General features: G+C 40.3%; 1 pseudogene; it reads left to right on the forward strand.

Moving 5' to 3' along the window:
• The first annotated feature begins 1,443 nt into the window (after positions 1–1,443).
• Positions 1,444–2,474, forward strand: LOC150022619 (zinc finger and SCAN domain-containing protein 4 pseudogene; annotated as a pseudogene).
• The last annotated feature ends 5,618 nt before the right edge of the window (positions 2,475–8,092 follow it).

Consider the following 8,092-nt stretch of genomic DNA (forward strand, 5'->3'; position numbering starts at 1 on the left):
TTTCTAACAGAAAACAGATGAGCTTCCCAAATTAGTGTAAACAGAGGAGGGAGAATAGTGGAGAGTGGATCTGCAGGAGCAAATGGAAGCTACCCAGCACAATGACCAATTCAGATTTTTATAAAACACTCTGGGTCAATATAATGCAAGTATTATATTAGTCTGCATAAGCTGCCATGGCAAAATACCATAGACTGAGTGGCTGAAAGAACAGAAATTTATTTTCTTATGGTTCTGGGGACTGAAGGTCTGAGATCAGAGTGCCAGCAGGGTTGGTTTCTAGTGAAGGCTCTCTATCTGGTTTGCAGTCAGCCACCTTCTAATTGTTGTCTTTATAGGGTCTTTCCTTGGTGCCTGCAGGTAGAGAGAGAAAGGGAAGAAAAGGGAGCTTTCTACTTTCTCTTTTTTATAATGACATTAATCCTATAGGATTAGGGCTTAACCCTTATGACCTCATTTAACGTTAATTACTTCCTAGAGGCCCCATCTCTGCACTGGGGTGCTGGAGCTTCAACATATGAAATGGGGGGCGGGGGACAAAATCACTCAGTTCATAACAGACGCCAAATAAAATACTCAGAGAATACAAAACAAATGAAACGTCTCCAAGCTAGCACTGAAACACTAGGGCTTTTTTCTTTTCTTTTCTTTTTTTTTTTTTTTACCTCTGATGCAAATAGGAACTAACCGCCTACATAGAAGACTGTACCTAAGTCTGATGCATTTGTGTGTCCCAAGCTGTGAGTCAGTAAGACAACATTTGATTTATTGTTTAACTGATTACCCCAAGTTTTCACCTGTAAAAAGAAATAATGAGAAATCTGGGAAAATTATAGAACTGAAAAATATATTGCTGTACTTTTCACTTGAGATGAATTATCTGGTTCAACAAGTATTGACCTAGTAATTTTCTTGTTTGTTTTGACTTCAAACTTAGCTCTGTATTCAAAAGCAGTATGCAGAAGAACAGAGAATTAAAAACACTGTAGAACTGGAGATGAACCCAGAGCGGACAGCCAGTCAGGAGCTCAGCTTTCGGTCCTGGATCAACCAGTTTGAAGGTCAGTCTTTACAAGGGGCTCATGGTCTTTTATGCATCCACCACTATCAACACAGGAGTTCAAGAAATGAAACCTGGAAGTTGAGTCTCTGAGAAATATTGCTAAGAATGGGTTTAGACCTCAGAACCCTAGTTTTATCTGAACCGTGCAGGGATGACTGTGGGCCAGAAAATATGGACTTTAAACCCAGCCAAAAACCTGCACTTCTAAAGGCAGGAGGGTCTATGGGTTCCAGAACACTCAGCCTAGCTCATTTCAAAATAGCAATAACTCATGCGAAAGGCAGGAACTGCAAAGACTCTATAAGTCATTTTAGTCTTGGCAGCAGCCAGAAAAACACAGCAAGGATGAAATTATTTTTCAAGTAGTACTGGAACACTTTATGATCAATAGGCACTGCAGTGACAGGTATACATTGAAGGATAACTGGGAATCAAGTGGCAGAAACCTGGAGACATTCATGCAAGACCAGAGTGATGATTGCGTGAAGCCCCCTGGCTTGGTCTGTGTCTACATGCAGGGACAGGAAGCCCTTTTTTTCTTAGAATATTCCCTTAAGGGAAGTCATTGTTCATCTAACAAAAGCGGTTGTCAATAGCATCCCCACTGGAAGCAAACTTGGGGACACCCTCTTGGACTCCCCAAGGTACTTGTCTGCAAACAGGACAGGAGATGAAGATAAAGAGAACAGTGGCAGTATTTCTTTGAAAACTACTGAAGTGAAGACAGTAGTACTAGTTGAGGCCACTGAACACCTTCACATATCATTATCCAGGGAGTGAACTTTCCTGGGCCTGAAAAGGGAGGTATTTCTTTGGAGAATCCACTTAGTTTCAGAAGAGCAAGTCTAGGCACCTTTAGGTCCCAAGAAGGGTCCTTGAATGGACCCTTTCATCAACATGTCTTTATGGGGATGGGAACAGCATTTTTCTCCACGCAGGACCAGGGCACCCTTGAGCCTGTTCCTACTCACCAGAACAATGCAGGAAACTCCACATGTGGGGAACACCAAGAAAGATTCCAAGGAACCCAAAAGTCATACCAATGTGAGAAATGTCCCAAGTTCTTTAGGTATTTCTCTCAGTTAAAAATCCATCAGAGAAGACACAATACTGAGAGAACGTTCATTTGTGCTGTGCGTACCAAAGGCTTCTTCCAGGGCTCAGACCTACACATGCATCAGAAGATTCATGCGAGAGAGAAGCCTTTCAGGTGCAGCATGTGTGCCATGTCCTTTGGCGACAGAACCAACCTTCTCGCTCATGAAAGAACCCACACGGGAGAGAAGTCTTACGTGTGTTCTGTGTGCCAGAGACGCTGCTGCCACCATCCACCTACCCCTGCCACCTGAGGATGCCTCAGAGAACTGCCTTCCGATGTGTTTCCTCTGCCCCAGAAGCTTCTTTGACGTAAGGTATATAAATATATCTGGGAGTATGTATATTTCCATAGCACTTCTCTATTTCAGATTTGCTTTATAACTTCCCAGTTACATTTTCCATTCATTGTCACCCCAACTCACATGTAAGTTTAAGGAAGGCAGGGAATTTCTGTTTTGTTCACCAAAGTGTCTCAGGTGCCTAGAAAGTGGCTGACCTATTTCAAATGATCAATAAATAGTTGTTGAAAATAAATAAATAAATAAACAAACAAATAAATAAATAAATACAAATGAACTCAGCCAAGTTGTCTCTATTAGTATCAAAGTAACTCGTCTCAGATGATGTACTTAAATACCACTTTCAATCAGAAACCAACAGCTGAGACTTTGTCCTCCAGCACCCAAAAGTAATTGCTCTGTATCCACATCAATGTTGAAGTGTATTTAGTCCACAAACAACTCATCTAGGAACTTCTTAGAAACACAAAATTTGGCCCTACTGCAGACTTGCTAAATCAAAAACTGTGGGGATGCGGCTCCGTATCTGTTTTACTGAGCCCTCCAGGTGATTCTGTTACACAGAGCAGTTTGAGAGTCATTGCTCTTTATTAACAAGTTGATGGAAAGAGGCAAGTCCAGGAGAAAGAAACTGACATTTCACTGAGCTTCTACAGTGTCCCAGCACCTTGTTAGGAGACTCAGTGCTGGCATCAGGACTTGGGCTCAAGCCTCTCCCTCTCCAAAGACCTGTGCTCATCCTATTTAAAGTCCTCCTTAAAATATGTATTAGTATTTCTGTTGGGCCGAGTGCTGCACATACGTCATCTTATTTAAGCTTTACAGGGGTTCTGAGAAGTAGGCTATATTATTTCCATTTTACAGACCAAGAAGATCAGGCTTACAGAAATTAAGTCATTTTTTCACTGTGGCATAGCCTGTATGTGGCATAGATGGGATTTACCCTCAATTAAGATTGTCACAAAGCCCATGTTCTCACCCTGCCTCCCTACACCAAGCTGTTTTCCCTCATTTGTTAAATCTTCTACCTCTGGTTGCCATTGCCTACCTACTACTCATCCATTTTCTGTATTAGAGGATCTAATCTTTCCCAGCTGGCATCCCTCATCTGAACTAGAGAACACAAGAAATGATTAGAATGACTGTTCTCTCTCCTCCGAGATGGTCCTTAACTGGTGCCAGGCTAGAGGCATGGGTGAGAGTGGGAGGAGCCAACTTATTACACACAATGGAAGACTTGAGCATTCGTCTGACAGAAGCCCCTGGAGACCAATTCTCTCCCAGAATCCCCTGGAGAAAGCCTAGAAAACATATGGAAAACCATTCTTATTAACCCATCTGGCAATTCACTTTACTCTCCTCTTTCCAAGTTCCTCTTTCCTTCAGAAAATTTGCCAAGAGGAAGCATGGTATAATTGAGAAAACACTGAGCTGGGGGTCAGGGGTTTCAAATCCAGCACCTTTGCTAGGTAGATGTGCCTTACTTGATAATTCACTTCTATTCCTTGGTCTCTGTTTCTTCACAGGAAATGTCTGGATTAATGAACATGGATAATTCTGCCCAGCTCTATCACTCTGTTTATGAGAAGAAATTAAGCATTACTGTCAAATCATTCTTCTTCATTCCAGTGAGGAAAAAAAGGGAAAATGCATGTCTCATGATTGTTGTGTGTGTACTTTTATATGTAGTCACCAGACACCCTTTAAATATTACTGCATATGATTTTCTTCTTGATAGCGATGGGATTCAAATAAATACTACCCTCAAAATATGGCATGTTGGCATATTTTAAGCCAAATGAGTTTAAGAAAATGACAGAAGCTGGAAGGTCACTCTGACCTCCTTTCCTCTTCACCCTTCTTCCCTGAAACACATTCTAAAACCCTCATTTGAGAGGTGACATACTTGTACCCAGAGGAAAGGAGCATCCTTATTTCTGAAAACAAAGGGACATCAAAAAGAATTCTAACAAATAGGTCTTGCTAAGATTCCCCCAGTTCACTACACAACCTCATATTCCTTAACCTATCGTAATCCTCCACAACTGTCCACTCTTCATCAAACTTACCTTAAAAGTGCACAAGTTTAACTGTTTCCTTGGGTCTTCATCTCCTCAGGAAGGCTCACATGTCACATAAACTTAGATTCAACAAATCTGTATTCTTTTCTCAGTTAATCTATTCTTGTCAGTTTAATTTTCAAGCCTGATGAGCAAACCTAAGAGGGTTTTTCCTCTCCTACAATAGCCACAATTATTTCTTTGGAAATGTTTTTGGAAATATCTTTGTTCATGAAACATCCTCACTTAGAATTCAAGTTAAAATTAAAGGTGAGTGTATAATTACCCTACTGGTTCTGAAGAATTCTTTATGATGTCCTGAATCTAATGTATTTATGGTACTTTATTTAAGTTCCATTCCATTTCACCAATTGTCGTCGTCGTCGTCGTCGGCAGCCGTCCGTCTCGAGAGACGATGGTGTAGCTTCTTAAGAGTCTATCTGCACCGCCGAGAATGGCTGTGCAGTCCGACTCGGGAGTGACATGGTATCTGTCTCCTCCCGTGTTGAATCGACATCATGCGATGACGCTGAAGCTACAGAGCCTGGGCAGGGTGATATGGAGGGTCTGCTGTTGCCCATGCAGCAGACCCCCCCTCTCTTCGCAGCTGAAGGGTCCAAGGGAAAGACGGAGTCGATACAGCTTGGGTTCAGGTGCGCCGCAGGAGTTGCCGGTGTTGACTACAACGTCAAACCGCCTTAGGGACTCCGGCTCCGGATTTTCTGTCGGGGTTTACTCCCTTAGCCTTTCCCCTGAAGAGGTATGCCGCAAGGCAGCGGAGGTTTTTTGGAGTCAGAGTTTTCCTTCTCTGATGTGCCCTGACTGGAAGATCGAACCAGCGACACTTAGCTCGCAGGCCGACGCTCAATCCACTGAGCTAAACCAGCCAGGGCCGATTTCACCAATTGTACTCTGCAGTATTTTGCCATGTGCATCCTTTATACACATATTAACTCATAAAAAGCTGCCTAGGAAGGCCTAGGAAGTTTCTTCCAGTGGAAAAGTTAGTGCCACAGTGACTGGGCCTGCAAATGAATAACTTCAGAGGTTACGGTGAAATGTTCCTTAGCAGGAAATTTTATTTTGGAAGAGTAGTCCATTTTCATTTCTGTCTTGATCAATACAGATGAAAGAAAGCATTTGTGTCTCTAATGCTATTTTGGGTTGACTTTTAAAAAGTATTTCTCTCAGAAAGAGAACAATAAAAAGTATTCACTTTTATAATCATCCACCTTCTATCAGTTCTTGTATCCATCAAATAAAAAGAAATTTTTATGAAGAAAATCCAAAATATGCTAATTAAGCAAACCTAGGCTAGTGTTGCATATTTTTGTAGAAAATTAAATTAGCCAAAATAAGACTTAGAGAATGTTTCAAATCTCTATCAACTGAGTTGTTTGTACATTCATCCAGAGGCTTTAAATGACCAAAGGGAGGGGCAGGGAAGAATCTCCTCATGCTTAACTGCTTACAGCTGCTATCTTAGCATCCAGCCTGTAAAGGTTTACAAACAGTACATTCTTTGTTTCATGCTGAGGTCCTTCAGTATACAAAAAAAGGATGAAATTATGCATGGCTTCTGTCAGCCAAGCTAATAATTTACAGAAAACACAGAATGAGAAAGTAGTACACCAAGAAAAAATGGGTATTAAGAATTGAATGAAGTAATCTCTTATAACCACCCCCAAGTTCATCAGCACTAATATTTATATGCTAATAAATACTTCTAATAAAGCATTTCATCTGTACAGATAGCAGGTCAATAAATGTATACTCCTTTTGCCAAAGCTGCAAATATACAAATTTGCCAAAATTGTCGAAAGCGCTCCCAAATAAAATCAGCAGTGTTCCTTCTCTTGTTAAGAACTGGGAGCCAACAACTTTCAGACATGATTAACTAACTGTGAGGTTAGACTATACAGACAAGCATACTAAGCATATGTACGTAATGGGTATACAGAGTGTTCTATTGTGGGCGAGTAAAATTAACAGCAATGCTTATCTAGCAAGTTGAAAATTGAGCTGATAGACATAAATAATTATACTTTAACTTTAATTGCCATTTTTAGATTTTAATATTCTACATATAATCTATTGTATAATTTTGTCACCCATTCTTTTATTGATTCATTCAATATTTATCAAATTCTTACCATGTGCTATGCTAGGCATTGGGAATACAAGTAATAGGACAGACAAGGTCCCTGTCCTTTGCATGTAGAGTGGAGACAAAAAGAAAACAAACACAGACTTAAGTAAAAGTAGTGAATTTTAAACAGGAACTCAAAAGATGCAAAAGAGTCAACACGGTGATGAGTTAAGGAAAAAACCTTCCAGGTAACCAGAGGTGACAGAGGCTGGTGTTGCTAGAATTAGGTAAGGCAGGGAGGTGCTATATAAAGGGGGTAGTTGGGACAGGGCCATAGGGAATTTTGTAAGAGACACAAAAACATTTGGGTTTTACTCTAATACAACAGGAAGCCATTGAAAAGTTTTTAATCGAGAGAATTACATCAGATAATCTCTCATTAACAGTGATTGTCTGGGTGCTATGCAGAGAATGGATTTGAAGGGTACTTCAGTTGAAGAAGTAAGGGCACAAGTTAAGTGAATATTTCAGTAATCCAGGTGGAAAATGTTGAATAAAAATATATTTTATAGGTAAGACCATCTATATTTGTTCAGAATGACCCCCAGATTTCTGACTTTAGTAAATGGATAGAAAATGACTGTGATCGTGCCATTTCCGAAGGTAGGAAATACTAAGTGAAGGTCATGTAAGTGGGAGTGGGAGTGGGGATGAGAAAGTATCAAGAATTCCATTTTGGATGAGTTATCCAACTGCAGACAATAGGAGGCAGTTGGCCATTCGGTTTGAAGCTTAGTATCAATGTTTGGACCAGAGATGTAGATTTAGAAATTATAACTATATAGATTTATGCAAAATTATGTGAATAGAAATAATCAGCTTGGGTAAAAATATAACAAAGAGAGAAGAGGTACCAGAAAGGATTCTTAATAAATGTCAATATTTTTAAGCTAAGAGAAGGGTAAGGAAGCATCGAATTAGACCAAGTAGAAGGGGCCAGGGAAAACTAGAACAGTAGGAGTTGTGAAGAAGTCGGTTTTAGGAAGGAGAGTGTTCACTGAATTAAATTAAACAGACTCACTCCATGCTGACTAGGCCAGTTCAAAATGTTAAACGTTTTCTCCCCCCTTATCCATTTTTTATAATAAATATTAATATTAATGGCTTTCCCTGTTTACATAATATAATAAATTACCTGGGTTCCAGTCACAGTTACCCCCATTCAGCCATACTCAGAAATTCTGAACCTTCTCCAAAATTCAAGTTCTCTGATGGGTTAATGTGCTCCACCCAGTCAACCTGTTCCTTGTTTCCGCCATACCTCCAAGTTTCCAGAACTAGGGGCTCTATTGAGAGGGGAACTCAATAGTTAAAGATTTTAGCCTTAGTTGATAGGCTTAAGAGATTAATGCATGAGGAAACCTGCTATTCCCGGAACTAGAATGCATAACCTCAGTGACCCCAGGGGGTCTTCAAGTGATGA

Source organism: Furipterus horrens, unplaced genomic scaffold, assembly GCF_987537825.1.
Source record: "Furipterus horrens unplaced genomic scaffold, mFurHor1.1.pri manual_scaffold_1, whole genome shotgun sequence".
NCBI classification, from domain to species: Eukaryota; Metazoa; Chordata; class Mammalia; order Chiroptera; family Furipteridae; genus Furipterus; species Furipterus horrens.